Here is an 18,044-nt window from a genome sequence, read left to right on the forward strand (position 1 = left end):
CTCCACCAGACTCTTCTTCTATCAGACTGTAGTTCTATCAGACTCTCCACCAGACTCTGCTTCCATCAGACTCTCCACCAGACTCTTCTTCTATCAGACTGTAGTTCTATCAGACTCTCCACCAGACTCTGCTTCCATCAGACTCTCCACCAGACTCTTCTTCTATCAGACTCTCCACCAGACTATTTCTTCCATCAGACTTTTTTTTCAGACTATTTCTTCCACTTCCTTTTACCAGACTATCCACCAAACCCTTTCTTCTACCAGACTCTCCACCAGACTCTTTCTTCTACCAGACTCTCCACCAGACTTGGATATAGATCCACCAGATTTGGATATATGGCCTCGTGTACATGAGTGTGTCACTGATTATTCTTTGGTAGGTAAGGATTTGGGCATTTTATCTATTGAGTTTACAGTTATTTTGCAGTGCCTTTTCAAACTATCATATTGTGACCTCTACTTGTTTGCTAGAAATGTTAATCTGATTAAGTATCAGTGCTGTGTTGCCTGCTCTGTTTGCGTAGCTCCTCCTCCTCTGTGACTACAGACAGTAGGGCCCGGAGAAGCGATTGGACACACACACACACACACACACACACACACACAGAGAGAGAATCAGATATGCAGGATGCGTTGTCTGAGACAAGATTCTACAGCCTCTAGGGCTGATGGGAGATCCACAAAGTTCAGCAGAGCTTGCTTCCTGTGTCCTCGAGAAATTTTACTCTGGGTTGTAGTCACTAAAAGGTCAGGGCTGAATGGAATAAAACGGCACATTCTGGTAGGAATGCAATGCTACTGTAGCTCAACACTCTTCACATCCTGTTCTTCCTTCCGTGCCAAAGCTGGTCATCACACACACGCACGCTCGCACAAGCACACACACACACACACACACACTCACACACTTGTGCACACACAGACATACACTCACACATACACATGCACACACGTTGGAACAAAACTATTCTAGTAAACAGTACATTTTAGGTTGAGGTGATGACTTTCATTCTGAACTCAGAATGAGGTATTAAACAACAGAAAATCAATACGTTTGGAGACAAGGATTACCTCTGTTTTGTTGAGTCATGTTTCTATTGTTGAGGGGGATTGTTGTGTGTGTAGATGTGCGCGAGGTGGGGGGCCTTGTGCGTATGTGTATGGTAGCAAGCGTGTGTGTGTGAGAGAAAAAGAGAGAATGGGTGTACCACCATGTGTGTGTCTGAACGTTTGTCTGTTTGACCATGAGTACGTGTTTTGCCTTCCCTTGAGATCATCCTTTAAATGGGGAGTTAGTGTGTGTGGCATGCTCTGTGTACGTGCATGAGTGTGTGTTTGTTTGTGTGTGTCATTAATCCATGACATGGGTAGAGACCAGGGAGTTAGTGTGTATGTGTGTGTGTGTGTGTGTGTGTGTGTGTGTGTGTGTCATTAATCCATAACATGGGGAGAGACCAGGGAGTTAGTGTGTATGTGTGTGTGGCATGCTCTGTGTACGTGCATGAGTGTGTGTTTGTTTGTTTGTGTGTGTCATTAATCCATGACATGGGGAGAGACTAGGGAGTTAGTGTGTATGTGTGTGTGTGTGTAGTACATGAACTATGTGAACTCTCTCTGCTGGCCTGTCTAAATAAAGCCACAGCATATTTGGTAATTGCTCACAAAGTCTCTTAGGAGGCATTGTGTGTTGGTCTCCCTGTGTGTTGGTCTGCTGGTGTGTTCAAGCTGTGTCCACACGTACTACTGTTGACTCCTAATAAATGTGACAGCGTGGGACTGTTGAGACATTGTTCACGCTGTTATCAGCAGCAAAAATGTTCCCAAAAAACGTCAGTGAATTGGAGCTGGTGAACGGAATTGCACTTAAATTGTGTTTGCACTTATAATATAAGAAGTGTACTAATTAAGAATGTAGTGTCATGACTGCTTCTGGTACTTCTAAAGTGCAGACCAATGCTTAATCATTGTTTGAATCTGGGTCACACAATCTCCCTAAGCCCCCAGAAAGAATTTGTAAACATGTCTACATTATGAAGTCAATTTAAATCCATAAGACATACTCTTGCTCAGGAATGGCGTTGTGGATAACAGCCATATTACAGACCCCTGACGAATTCTGCTATTTAGTGTGGGGGGGGGGGGGGGGGGGGGGGGGTGGGTTGCGCTGATCGTAACTTATTTTGTACATAATGTTTCTGCCATCGTTTCTTATGACCGAAAAGAGCTTGTGGGCATCAGAACAGCGATCACTAACCTCGGTTTGGAAGAAGATTTATACTTCAACGAGTCGGAGGCGCAGGACATACTGCTGGACATCAGAACAGCGATCACCAACCTCGATTTGGATGAAGATTTATACCTCAACGAGTCTGAGGCACAGGACATACTGCTCACCCCGTACCAGGCCCTAATCGCTGAGACTGAAAAATAAAAAGCCATTGTAAGAGAGGCCGACGTGCGGGCACCCTGACAAAACTACTTTGGCGAGTACATTAACCACCTCTCCCCGCCGCTCTATTGGTGAACGTACAATCACTGGAGAACAAACTGGACGAGCTCCGTTAGAGACTATCTTATCAACGGGATTTGAATAACTGTAATATCCTATGTTTCTCTGTGTTGTGGCTGAACAAGGACATGGATAATATACTGTATATCTAGCTGTTTTTTCTTTGCATAGGCTCTTTGTTAACAACCGCAGGTGTGCGATCTTCAATATTAAGGAAGTCTCAAGGTTCTGCTTGCCTGAGTTAGAATACCTCATAAGCTGTAGACCATACTATTTACCAAGAGAGTTTTCATCTATATTATTCCGTAGTTGTCTCATGCAAAGCTCTCCCTTGCCCTTCAAATCTGACCATAACTATCCTCGTCAAGGCTTGACTTTTACTCAGTGAGCCACTTGTCCATTGGAAAAGTAATGCAGATTTTTACTTATTCAAAACCTCAAGTCACTTGTCCACTAATAAAAAATGGTTTGTAACACAATTTGTGCAATATTGTATGATGCAAGGAACCACTTTATTGAATGAAACGCATCACTATCTTTTTTTAACATAAGTAATCAAAAAGAATATAGGAATAAGAATATATAAGAATATATACTCTCACCTTTTGGCCTCTTTGCATATTCAAGCCTGTTTCAAAATACAACATTTCCCCTTTATGGCTCTCCTGGAGGAGGGTTGGCCACCCTTGGTAGCCTATAAAATATTGCAACGTTACAATTACAACCAAATACTTTGTATGTCTTTATAAAATAATTCCCTCCAGGGCTCAAAATGTAAGGGTGTCCCCAGGACGATAAAAAATATGTACATGTTTCGAAACAGACTCTAGGAAAGTTTTGTGACAACAGATCCAAAATTCATACAACCACTGCACATTCAAAAACGTAAAAAAGCAATGCAACAGCTCCGTTTAGATTAAAATGTTGCTAAAGTTTTATTTCTTCATATTATAAGCTCAACCATGTGCACATGGCTGTAGGCTATATGTAACTGTTCCAAAAGCCAATTAGAGGGAGAACAAATTGTATTTGTACTTTTTCTTTTGCTCAGAAAGCTTTGGGGGCCAAATAAAACCATCCGCCAGTTGGGGAACCCTGCTTTAGACGTTAATGTTAATTATCCGTCATTATATTTGTTGAACATGACTGAACTTTAGCCTATATTTATGTCATTAAAAGTGTTGTTAAAGTTCGGCTACATTTTATGGCGCCTCCCTCATGTCAGCATCGGTTTGGACATGAGACTGTAGCCAATACGCATATCACTTACACTTTGGCATGTAGTTTTTTTTATTTATGAACATGAAAAATATGTTTGAATATTATTCCAATATTGACCTCTCTGATCCAATTCTGATCCAAGTAATTGTTTGATATTTAGATTTTTGTGTGATATTTTTTTTAACTTATCCATTCAAACAACTTAAGTCTATATTATTCTAGTCTGACATTTTTTTTTACTTGTCCTGGACAAGAGGACAAGCGTTAATGTCTGATTCCTGCTTACAAGCAAAACAGCTCTGATGCTCGTTGGATGTGGCAGGGTTTGCAAACTTTCACAAATTGCAAAGGGAAACCCAGCCACAAGCTGACCAGTGACGCAAGCTACCAGACGAGCTAAATGCCTTTTATGCTTGCCTTGAGGCAAGCAACACTGAACCATGCATAAGAGCACCAGCTGCTCCAGACGACTGTGTGATCACTCTGCGTAACCAATGTGAGTAAGACATTTAAACATTCACAAGGCCTCGGGGCCAGACGGATTATACTCAGAGCATGCACTGACCAGCTGGCAAATGTCTTCACTGACATTTTCAACCTCTCCCTGACCCAGACTGTAATACCTGCAAGTTTCAAGCAGTCCATAATTGTGCCTGTTCCCAAGAATGCCAAGGTAACCTGTTTAAATTCCTACAGTATGACCCCTTAGCACTCACATCTGAAGCCATGAAATGCATTAAAAGAGTGGTCATGGCTCAATCAACACCATCATCCCAGACACCCTGGACCCACTCCAATTTGCATACCACCCCAACAGATTCACAATCTCTATTGCACTCCACACTGCCCTTTCCCACCTAGACAAGAGGAACACCTATGTGAGAATGTTGTTCATTGATTACAGCTCAGCGTTCAACACCAAGCTCATCACTAAGCTTCCTCTGCAACTGGATCCTGGACTTCCTGACGGGCCGCCCCCAAGTGGTGAGGGTAGAAAACAACTCATTGGCCATGCTGACCCTCAATATGGGTGCTTAGTCCCCTCCTGTACTCCCTGTCTACCCATGACTGCATGGCTCTGCACCACTCCAACACAATCATTAAGTTTTCAGATAATGGTAGGCCTGATCACAATTGTTGAAATAGTCCAAAAAAGTTTTGCTTGTCATCAATCATGTTTTCAAGAAATGCAATTTTCAAAGTACAGAAATCATCCCTGTATGATGCATTTAGCATCATATGATGATTTCTGTATTTTGAAAAGACACCATTTGTTGTTTTGTGAAGAATAGTTATTTTATTTCTGTGTATCTTGGGACAGCATAAAAGTGGAAAATGAACATGCACAACGTAATCATCCATGTTAAAGTGTGTCAAATACACTATATATACAAAAGAATGTGGACACCCCTTCAATTTATTTTTTCATGGTTCAGTTTAGGCCAATTAGTACAACATCTAGTGGAATGCCTTCCCAGAAGAGTGGAGGCTGTTTAGCAAAGGGCGGGACCAACGCCATATTATTGCCCATGATTTTGGAATGAGATGTTCGAGCAGGTGTCCACATGCTTTTGGTCATGTAGTGTATGTAAGTTGAAAGCACTGTTAAAAGCACTATGTGTGTAAATGTCCCTAATCTTGCCAACATACAAAAGGAGCTGTGAATGGTTCAATTGGGACCATCAGGCGATATCCTGACAAGTTATATACATTTTTTTTACAACATTCCCATGAAATGTGTCTAGAACATTAAGTTAAGGATATGGCAGACATACGCCCCCTTTGGAGAGATTGGGTACCCCTAGTAAACTGGAAAAAAAATCTGTCAAAAATTGCTAATATATGCAAATAAAAATTATTATTGGATAGAAAACACTCTAAAGATTCTAAAACCGTTGGAATTATGTCTGTAAGTATAGCAGAACTCACAGGGCAGGCATTCTTCCAAACTAGTTTTTGTGGCCATGAAAGTTGGAGCAACTTTGACGTCATGGCCCCCACCCTTCCCAACCAGCTATGATTCTGGGGACACTTTCTATCTCTTCCGCTAGATGTCTTCTTTCAGTAGAGCTTTGAATCGTTCAAATCCCGCGAGAATTGACCCTATGGGAGTGAAATTAGTGCGTGCCACGAGAGAATAGGCTGTGCGTATGGGCGCGAATTGGTCCCAGCCATTCCTTTGTTTCCAGCACTCAAGAGAAGGGCAGACGATGGCCGATTGAATTGAAGTTTGTTTTGCATGTCTAAAACATCATAAAGCTTGCTTCTGCACTTAGTTTGACCTGTTTAGTTGACATATAATGTGTAATTTTGAAGTTTTGATGCGCAACTTATCCGGACCAGAGGACGTTTTGGGTGCATTTCAGCTGATGTTATTAGCAGTAGCTAATACAAAGACGCAAGACTTGGAACCAAACAATGTATTGGGTAAGTATGAAGCCTTCCAGAACATTCTGAACGAAGACCATCGAAGGTAAGGGAATATTTATGCTTAAATCTGTGTTTCTGTTGACTCCAACATTACGTGGAAATGTAGCTTGGAACTGAGCGCTGTCTCAGCATATGGAATAGTGTGCGATTTCTGTAACGTTAAAAATAAATCTAACACAGCGGTTGCATAAAGAAGCAGTGTATCTTTCTAACTATATGTAGAACATGTATATTTAGTCAAAGTTTATGATGTCTATTTACGTTATCTTGCCGCGCTACATAGATTTCCTGCGGGCATTTTTGAGTAATTTCTGAAGGTGAACTCACTGTAAATGGACATTTATGGATATAAATGGCATATTATTGAAAAAAAAATAATATGTACTGTGTAATATGTCATATTACTGTCATCTGATGAAGATTTTCAAAAGGTTAGTGAGCGATTTATTTTTTAATCCTGCGTTTGTTGATTGCATGTTTTGGCTATTGAAATGAGCTGTGTCTGGTGGTGGTTTTACATATATATGTGCTATGTTTTCGCCGTAAAACATTTTAGAAATCTGACTTGCTGGCTAGATGAACAAGGTGTTTATCTTTCATTTGAGCTATTGGACTTGTTAATGTGTGGAGGTTAAATATTTTTAAGAATATTTTTGCGTTCCATGCGCCACCGTTTCAGCTGAACGTGGGAGGGTTGATCCCCAATTGGGAACCAGTATCGTAGACAGGTTAACATATTGCATTCTAAGAATGTGGTCTGTGTATATTTGGTGGGACTTTAATGGAATATTCTCCTAAACCTCAGAAAACTGGACACAGGAATGTTCATGCAACATTCTCATGAAACCTGTCTGGAACATTAAAGGGATACTTCGGGATTTTGGCAATGAGGCCTTTTATCTACAGTAAGTCAGAAGTTTACATACACCTTAGCCAAATACATTTAAACTCCATTTTTCACAATTCCTGACATTTATATCCTAGTAAAAAATCCCTGTCTTAGGTCAGTTAGGATCAGCACTTTATTTAAAAAACGTGAAATGTCAGAATAATACAGTAGTATAGTCCTTGCTGGCACATGATTTTTCTGCCCATACATTTTCTATGGGATTGAAGTCAGGGCTTTGTGATGGCCACTCCAATACCTTGACTTTGTTGTCCTTAAGCCATTTTGCCACATTTTTGGAAGCATGCTTGGGGCCATTGTCTATTTGAAAGACACATTTGCGACCAAGCTTTATCTTCTTGACTGTTGTCTTGAGATGTTGCTTCAATATATCCACATGATTTTCTGTCCTCATGATGCCATCTATTTTGTGAAGTGCACCAGTCCCTCCTGCAGCAAAGCACCCCCACAACATGATGCTGCCTCCCCCGTGCTACACGGTTGGGATGTTTTTTTCCAGCTTGCAAGCCTCCCCCTTTTCCCTCCAGACATAACAATGGTTATTATGGCCAAACAATTCTATTTTTGTTTCATCAGACCAGAGGACATTTCTCCAAAAAGTACGATCTTTGTCTCCATGTGCAGTTGCAAACCGTAGTCTGGCTTTTTTATGGCGGGTTTGGAGCAGTGGCTTCTTCCTTGCTGAGCGGCATTTCAGGTTATGTCGATACAGTTTTACTGTGGATATAGATACTTTTGTACCTGTTTCCTTCAGCATCTTGACGAGGTCCTTTGCTGTTGTTCTGGGATTGATTTGCACTTTTTGCACCAAAAAGTTGCTACTTCAACTGTACTTCTCCAGAGTCAGATGAACTCGTGGATACTATTTTTATGTATCTGTGTCCAGTATGAAGAAAGTTAGAGGTAGTTTCTCGAGCCAATGCTAACTAGCACGGCAACCATGTTCTGTCAATATTTGGTGGAATGTTGATGAAATATTCTCATAACCCTCAGAGAACTGAACACATGAATGTTCTTGCAACATCCCATAAAACATGTCTAGACCATGAATGTTGTGTCACGGCTCAGAATAAGACCCAGATGCAGACAGTTCGAAGTAACAAAAGTTTATTACAAAAAACAGGGGGCAGGCAAACAACAGGGCAAGGGCTGGCAGAGGTCAGGAGTCCATAGCAGAGTCCGAAAGGTACAGGACCAAATGGAGTGACCAGGTATTTGTAGTGACCGCTGGCCATGTTGAAGGCAGTCTTCCACTTGTCCTCTTTCCGAGTCGATGAGTACCCGGAGAGATTTTGATTGGTTCCCCCACAGCCGGATGGCATGGAGAGGGGTGCAAGTAAGGGGAGAGGAAAAGTTATCTGTATGGCCCACCAGAGTACACACCCCTACCGGTGAGCCTAGTCTTTTAGTGTGCAGGAGGACACGAAACTACCAGTAGTCCCACAATACAGGCAACTCTTCATGTGAAGCCTGTGTAAAGGTTTGAGTGGAGACGGCAGGCTTCTGAGATGTCTCAGAGGCGAGGTGAAATCCTTGGGCAGGCGAGTGGAATCGGACCTTCTCTCGTTCCTACTTTCCCATAGCCGCCCATCGATCCGGATGGTCAAGGCGACGAGCGAGTCGAGATACGTTTGCTAGCTCATCCTTAACTTCCTCCGATAATCCGCGCAGGAACGTGTAGAACAGCAATTCCGGGTTCCAGGCACTCTCAGCTGCCAACACTGCCAACGAAGCTGGAGTAACTTCCGGGCAGCTTCTCTCCCAGACAATGGAGAATCGAAAACCCACTTCACCTCTGCCACAAACTCCTCCAGACTGAAGCATATGGCCGACTGTTGTTCCCACACTGCCGTAGCTCGGACATCAGCGTGATGAGGTACTCTATCTTTGAGCAGTCCGAGGGGAAAGAGGAGGGCTGCAGCTCGAAGATGAGAACACTGAGCGAGAATTTCCCGACATGTTCCCGACTCTCCAGCAAAGCGTTCCGGGGTAAGTAAGCGGGGTTCTTGGGAAACCTGGGTGGCCAGGGGGCTAACAGATGGGTTACTGAGGGGCTGGGAGGTTACCGTCGTGGTAGGCTGCCTGACAGACAACCTGCAGGAATTGTTCCAGCAATGTGTTCAACCGGTCATGGCGCGGTCATGGCGTTCGGCCAAGGTCTGGAACCCCTGCATAAGACCACAAATAAACTCTGTGTGCCTTCCAATGGTGGCTCCTTGCGGAGCTGGTCCGAGTCTGCTGGGTCCGTCTTGGCCAGTTCGTACTATCATGGCTCAGGAGAAGACCCAGATGCATACAGTTCGAGGTAACAAAAGTTTATTACAAAACAGGGGGCAGGCAAACGACAGGTCAAGGGCAGGTCAGTAATCCATAGCAGAGTCCGAAAGGTACAGAACGGCAGGCAAACTCAGGGTCAGGGCAGGCAGAGGTCAGTAATACAGGTCAGTGTCACAAGGTACAGAATGGCAGGCAAAATGGTCAAAACTAAAAAACAGGGACTAGAGACAAACAGGAGTATGGGAATAACCGCTGGTAGGCAGACAAATGAAGAACACAGGTATACATACACTGGGGATAATGGGGAAGATGGGCAACACCTACAGGTGGGTGGAGACAAGCACAAGTCAGGTGAAACAGATCAGGGTGTGACATGTATATTCTGAGAACATTATAACCACGTTCTAAATAAATGATTCTTGACAGTAAGGGAATATTCTCCTAACTTTAACACCAAAACATGCAAAAAGTGTTCTAAGAAGGTTTTTACTAATATAGATAGAATGTTCCCCTAACTAACGGAAAACTGAAAACTCAATCAGGGATGTAGTGAAGGGTAAGTGTTTACGCACCTTTTATTACTGAAATAGTGTTTACTCACCTTTTTATTTAGTTAATTATTGTTTACCCACATATTATTGCGTTCCCAGCATTGATCAATGGTCAGAATGCTAATATTTTAATCTGAGTTCTAATTGCGCCTACTTCTCTGTGAACAAGAGGACTCATGATTTAGCTATGCTCAATATTTTTTCCTGCTCCCCCGTATTTGCCTTATTAACAGCACATTCATTCACCACTCTGTCCAACGACAAACTCCGCCCACGTCACAGGCCGAGACGTGAAACTAACTACCTCAGCCCAGACCAAAGCTAGCAAGTGGCAGAGAGACGTACACCGCTGACATTGGCCTTGCAAGATGCCAGACATAAGGCAATTGTTTTAATGTCCCTCAACTCCTGACACCCCCCCCCCCCAAAAAAAACATAACTGTGGGGTCCCCTGAAATGTAAATAAGGACATTAATAACTTGTTTCTCTTCAAATGGGTATAGAATACAACATTTTAGAGTCAACTAAGAGAGTTTTACACTGTTCAAATGCACTTTCACATCAGTATGTTTTGGAACAGCATGTGGGAACTAAAATTGAGTGAAATATAAAGACAATTTAAATATTATTCTCAAGTATATAAAAATCTTATTTTTAAAAGTGCTTTACAGAAAGTAGTGAGACAGACAGTGGTGAAGCAAACAGTGGTGAGGATGAGGCAGGCTGCAATGCAGGAGGAGGCAGAGGACATACAGAGAGAGGTAGCAAGGAGATAGAGAGGTTACAGTGGTTCCCAAATGTGTGGTCCCATGAAATGTAAAGGCAGTCCCCTGACAGAATCTGTAATCTTATCAAACAAAATAACTTGTAACTTTTCAAATGGGTATAGAATACAACATTTTAGAGTAAACTAATAGCCTTTTACACAGGGGCACTTTAGCAGTTTCCAATACAGAAAACTGTATTGCAGTGCAGTTCAAATGCGATACTAAGAAAATGAATGTGATTTAAAAATATTGTTTCAGTATAAACATCTCCACAGCCTATTTTTCTGGACTTTTCTAGTGTCCAGTCCAAATAAACTGTTTTGGGAGGGATGACATGATGTGCATTTTGTGTAATTTTTAACTACAGAAAATGGCTAACCGGGCTATCTGCATTGTGTCCCACCACCCGCCAACCACTCTTTTTATGCTACTGCTACTCTCTATTCATCATATATGCATAGTCACTTTAATCATACCCACATGTACATACTACCTCAATAAGCCTGACTAACCGATGTCTGTATATAGTCTTGCTACTCTTATTTTCAAATGTCTTTTTACTGTTATTTTATTTATTTACTTACCTGCACACACACACACACACACACTTTTTTTTCTCCACACTATTGGTTAGAGCCTGTAAGTAAGCATTTCACTGTAAGGTCTACTACACCTGTTGTAGACCGGCATGAAAATGCAATCAAACAATACAGTTCTAAAAATGTTTTTTTTATCTTTATTTAACTAGGCAAGTCAGCTAAGAACAAATTCTTATTTTCAATGATGGCCTAGGAACAGTGGATTAACTGCCTGTTCAGGGGAAGAATGACAGAGTTGTACCTTGTCAGCTCAGGGATTTGAACTTGCAACCTTTCAGTTACTAGTCCAATGCTCTAACCACTAGTCTACCCTGCCAGTTTATCTCTATGGCTGTTCTTCTTATCTCAATTGACCACTGGAGTTTATAGTTGACCCACCTTTTATACATCACCGCACTCAATCATTAGGGGAACATTACGGTTAACATTACAAAAACGTTCTCTCTCCCTAGAATTGTTAGCTGGGTATACCACTTAGAATGCAGCGATGTTTTGGACATGCTAGAATGGATATCGGAAAGTAGCCCTTCTTTTAAACAGATTGAATGGCCCAATCACAGACACAAGAGGAATAGATTAGTGTTTGTTTTGTGAATGCATTCATTTGATTGTACATTATGTCAGAAATAGATTTCTTTGATGCTGTCTTCAGCTGACTACTTCATTTGAGTAGAGCCCAATATCTTTTCTAGTCGTGCTTTCTGGGAAACATACAAAACAATTTAGCTCAATGACAGTAAACATGTCATAGGATTTGGGTAAAAAAAAAAAAAAGCTTTCGGAAAAATCCATCAATTACATAACGCAGGATAATCTAATAATAATAAAAGGCACTTGGCAGACGCTGAAGAAAACACTCCGTGTCAAAACGGTGTCTACTCAACTTTCTTTCTTTCTGTACAGTTTTCTCTCCATTAGTCAGCACCTATCCAATCCTTTTGGGGTGTGTCAGCTCATGCTTCTTGCATACACTGGTATACTGTACAGCGTGTGATGCATGTGTGTATGCCTGAATTGAACACACGATCTTGGCGTAGCTCTTACTATCTCAGCCATATAGGACCAGATATGATAGTAACTATATCAACCAAGATTTTGTTTTATAAATGTCACACTCCTAATTCAATAGAGGGTCCAATCATTTTTTGTTTTATACAAACATACTTCCAGCTGAAATACAAACATGGCGTCTGTTGTGATGAGTCCATATTTATAAATACATGTCTGACCTGATAAAAAATAATCTGATTCCACAGCGAGTCAGAGTCCACATAGACACACATACACACACACACACACTCCCTGTACTCTGGGAACTCCCTAAATGTTCTACCGTCGTATGGGAGAAAACATCTATTATTGACCACCGGGCTCTTTTGCATATTCACAGCCACCAAATACAGCTCCATCACCAACCAAATCAAGTTGTACCAATCTAAGTGCATTTTTAAGAGCTTCTCCTGTGCCTTTGTATACTTTTTAGCCAGTAGTTTTAAAAGTAGTGCTCACAAGCCAAAAGTGGTCCACGAAAATTGTGTACGACGCCACATTATGTGAAGATATCATACACCCAACACATGCTAATCTCTCACCATTACAATAACAGGGGAAGTTAGCATTTTGGGAGGTAATGATATTTGTGCATATAACTTTCTCACTCATCATTATTCACGATTCATTCAGGATTATCCATAATCATGGTAGCATCCACATTAATGTAGAAGTGTTTAGAAACATATTCTATTCTTATTTACAATAAAAGTGACTCCAAAATGACACAATCAATTATTTACCATTCATTTCTATTTGGGCACAAAATTATCTGAAACACAACCGAAACAAACAGCAAATGCATCCAACAAATTCAGTCACAAGCTTGATGTAATCATTGCGTGCTATGAATTTGGGACCGAATATGTAACAAATTAGTACATTAATACACATATAAGTGAATTTGTCCCAATACCTTCGGTCCCCTAGAAAAGTGTTTCTAAGCAGTTCACCCGATATGGATGAAAATACCTTCAAATGAAAGCTGACAGTCTGCACTTTAACCTCATAGTCATTGTTTGATTTGCTTCCCTCTCCCAATAATTACGGAGGGCACTGTATAGGTAGGGTTAAAGTGACTAGGCAAAAGGATCGATAATAGACAGTATAGTGTCAAAAAGAGTTTGTGCAAAAGTGTCAATGGAGATTGTCTGGGTAGTATTTGTTTAACTATTTAGCAGTCTTATGGATTGTGGGTAGAAGCTGTTCAGGAGCCTTTTGGTCCCAGACTTAGCGCTCCGGTACCATTTGCCGTGTGGTAGCAGAGAGAACAGTACATGGCTGGAATCTTTGACAATTTTCAGGGCTTTCCTCTGAAAATACCTGGTATAGAGGTCCTGGATGGCAGGAAGTTCGACCCCAGTGATGTACAGGGCCGTACGCACTAACCTCTGTGTCTTGTGTTAGCTGTCAATCACATGGCGAGGGGTGGAAGCTCATTGGTTGAACTCTAATTACTAGGAGCTGGCCCATGTGGGAGAAAATGTAGGAAAAATGGCACAGCACAGCTTCCAGAAAAACAATCAGGGATTTCGTGGCAAATTCAGGTAAGATAGTAATTCTGCTCATAGATTATGCATGTTTGAACTACACATTGACACATCCAACACATAGTGGGCAAAGTTCCGGACCATGTCTTTAAGGTCTCTACCTTAAACAGGGAACAGCCTCTCAGGATGTTTTCCAAACCCAAATGAAAACTGGAAATGGAACATCTCAGAGCTAGCACACCTTACAAATATATACAGTGCCAGTCAAAAGTTTGAACACACCTACTCAAGGGTTTTTCTTTATTTTTACTACTTTCTACATTGTAGAATAATTGTGAAGACATGTGGAATCATGTAGTAACCAAAAAAGTGTTGCTGAGCACTTGTTGGCTGCTTTCCCTCACTCGGCGGTCCAACTCATCCCAAACCATCTCAATTGGCTTGAGGTCGGGTCATTGTGAAGGCCAGGTCGTCTGATGCAGCACTCCATCACTCGCCTTCTTGGTCAAACAGCCCTTACACAACCTGGAGTTGTGTTGAGTCATTGTCCTGTGGAAAAACAAACGCAAATCAGATGGGATGGCATATCGCTGCAGAATGCTGTGGTAGCCACACTGGTTAAGTGTGCCTTGAATTCTAAATAAATTACAGACCCTGTCACCAGCAAGGCACCCCCATGCTTCACTGTGGGACCACACATGCAGAGATTTTTTATTTTATCTTTATTTAACTAGGCAAGTCAGTTCTTATTTACAATGACGGCATACCGCGGCCAAACCCAAATCCAGACACCGCTGGGCCACACTATGGACTCTCAATCACAGCTGGTTGTGATACAGCCTGGAATCACACCAGAGTCTGTAGTGACACCTCTAGCACTGAGATGCAATGCCTTAGACCGCTGCCGCCATTCAGGAGCCCACTTGGGAGATCATCCATTCACCTTCTCTGCGTCTCACAAAGACAAGGCGGTTGGGTTGGAACCAAGAATCTCAAATTTGGACTCATCAGACCAAAGAACAGATTTCCACCAGTCTAATGTCCATTGTTTGTGTTTCTTGGCCCAAGCAATTCTCTTTTTCTTATTGGTCTCCTTTAGTAGTGGTTTCTTTGCAGCAATTCGACCATGAAGGCCTGAGTCACACAGTCTCCTCTGAACAGTTAATGTTGTGATGTGTCTGTTACTTGAACTCGGTGAACCATTTATTGGGGCTGCAATCTGAGGTGCAGTTAACTCTAATGAACTTATCCACTGCCGCAGAGGTAACTCTGGGTCTTCCTTTCCTGTGGCGGTCCTCATGAGAGCCAGTTTCATCATAGTGCTTGATGGTTTTTGCGACTGCACTTGAAGAAATTATTGAAATTTTCCCGAATTGACTGACCTTCATGTCTTAGAGTAATGATAGACTGTTGTTTTTCTTTGCTTATTTGAGCTGTTCTTGCCATAATATAGACTTGGTCTTTTAGCCAATAGAGCTATCTTCTGGACACCACCCCTACCTTGTCACAACACAACTGATTGGCTCAAATGCATTTAGAAGGAAAGAAATTCCACAAATTAACTTTTAACAGGGCACACCTGTTAATTTAAAAGCTTTCCAGGTGACTACCTCATGAAGCTGGTTGAGAGAATGCCAAGAGTGTGCAAAGCTGTCATCAAGGCAAAGGTTGGCTACTTTGAAGAATCTCCCATATAAGATATATTTTGATTTGTTTAACACTTTTTTTGGTTACTACATGATTCCATATGTGTTATTTCATAGTTTTGATGCCTTTACTATTATTCTACAATGTAGAAAATATATTTTTTTAAATAAAGAAAACCCCTGGAATGAGAAGGTGTGTCCAAACATTTGACTGGTACTAGATATACTGTATATATTTTTCACGTTCTGACCTGTATTTCCTTTGTTTTGTATTTATTTAGTATGGTCAGGGCGTGAGTTGGGTGGGCAGTCTATGTTTGTTTTTCTATGTTTTGGGTTATTTCTATGTTTCGGCCTAGTATGGTTATCAATCAGAGGCAGGTGTCATTAGTTGTCTCTGATTGAGAATCATACTTAGGTAGCCTGGGTTTCACTGTGGGTTTGTGGGTGATTGTTCCTGTCTCTGTGTTTTGCACCAGATAGGGCTGTTTTTGGTTTTCCACGTTTATTGTTTTGTAGTGTTCGTGGTTATCTTTTTTTTTAATTAAACATGAATCAATATAACCACGCTGCGTTTTGGTCCGCCTCTACTTCACCACAAGAGAACCGTTACAATATTTAAAAGCCTTATCTCATTCTAATGGAATTCATGCTGTAGGCTAACCCGTTTCCAATAGGCTATCTTAAGTCAAAAATCAATTAAAGTTGGTAGCTGTGTTGTTACCCCACTTAACCTTTTCGTTGTGGAAATTATCCCATTATTTTGAGTAAATCAAGGAGAAAAATAATATTTTTGTCAAATGCAAACTCTGCAAAGGCAGCATTGATCTCTTCATCCAGAAACACCACATCAAACCTGAAAAAGCATTTGGCTATTGTGCACAAAGCTGGTAAGCCAAAGTTCCAGAAATGCGTGAAAGAGGAGAAATCTAATCACATTATGATAATTAACAAAGATGCCTAAATAATATTTCCAAGTGTTCAAACGAAATTTCCATTTAAAAATATTAAATGTCTGATAAATGCAATAATGACATTAACATTGTTAAGAATGTGAGAGTAGGGTGACTCCCGTAGCAAGTTTCAAACCCATGCCACCAACACCAATGATGAACGCCCTTACCACTGTCCCAATAAGAGATATCTCTAGGGCATGTGCTTATGACCCAGTATTCGGCCCTGTCCAGAAGAAACGCTAAACCCTTATCCCTAGGTATTTGTGTAGATCTGAAACAACTTGATAGGTGTAAGCAATAGGGTGAATGCACTTTGAAGTAAATCTCAGATGTGTTAAAATTCACCTAAGGAAATGTTTTATTAATCATAATGATTCAGGAGTATTGTGAAAACAGGTTAATTAACATGCTCCACCAACATTAGACAACTATACTGACTATACCTTCAAATGCTGAAATAAGTTGAACAAATCAATGATGCGAGAATGTTGTAATTTTCCTAAATCCTTCTTTGTGGAACCTGGCCACACGACTGGACAGTACTCAATGTGCAACAAAATTAGGGACTGTACGACCTGCCTTGTTGTTAGCGTTGTTAATAAGGCAGAGTAGCACTTTATTGTGGACAGACCTCTCCCCATCTTAGCTACTGTTGCATCAATACGTTTTGACCATGACAGTTTACAATCCATGGTACTCCAAGAAGTTTAGTCTCCTCAACTTGCTCAATTTCCACATTATTCATTACAAGACTTTAGGGTTTAGGGTTTAGTGAATGATGTGTCACAAATACAATGCTTCTTTCTTGCAACCCATTCTGAAACTGACTGCAGCTCTTTGTTAAGTGTTGCAGTGGTTTCACTTACTGTCGAAGCTGATGTGTATTGAGTTGAGATATCAGCATACATAGACAGGCTTTACCCAGTGCCAGTGGCGGGTCATTAGTAAGGTATGGAGTTATTTTCTGCTCATGCATTCTCATTTCGACGCCAAACCCATCACGTGTGTGCGTGGCCAAGGAGCTCTATTTTAATGTCATCTGAACAAAACACCAGTTACAATCCAAGTGCCAATGCTGTTTAGAAAACTCCAGGCAATTTCCTCTGCTGAATTAAATGAAAATAGAGCTCTTTGCCATGCAATGAGAATGCATGCTGTTGACCCTTGTTAAGGTCAACAGCATAATGAACTTTCCCTTGCACCAGGATATTTTAGCCAAAAACCTGGTTGCCTCTGCCAGGAGGGTAAAACTTGGCCACAAGTGGGATCTTCTAGCAAGACAATAACCTCAAGCACACATCAACATCCACAAAGAAATGGTGATTTCTTTGTGGCTACAGAATCAACATTTTGCAATGGCCATCTCAGTCTCTGCACTTAAAAACCATTGAACCTGTGGTTTGAATTGAAGACGGCATTCTATAAGTTCAGATGAAGGATATTAAGGATCTTTAAGAATGCTGTACGGAGAAATGGTCTAAGATCCCATCCAACGTGTTCTCGAACTCATAAAGTCTTTATTGATGAGTCTTTATTGAAGACTCATCTCTTCTGTAGGTCCTATGATTGAGTGTAGTCTGGCCCAGGAGTGTGAAGGTGAATGGAAAGGCACTGGAGCAACGAACCACCCTTGCTGTC

This window comes from Oncorhynchus mykiss, chromosome 11, assembly GCF_057628025.1.
Source record: "Oncorhynchus mykiss isolate SJ-2025 chromosome 11, ASM5762802v1, whole genome shotgun sequence".
Classification (NCBI taxonomy): Eukaryota; Metazoa; Chordata; class Actinopteri; order Salmoniformes; family Salmonidae; genus Oncorhynchus; species Oncorhynchus mykiss.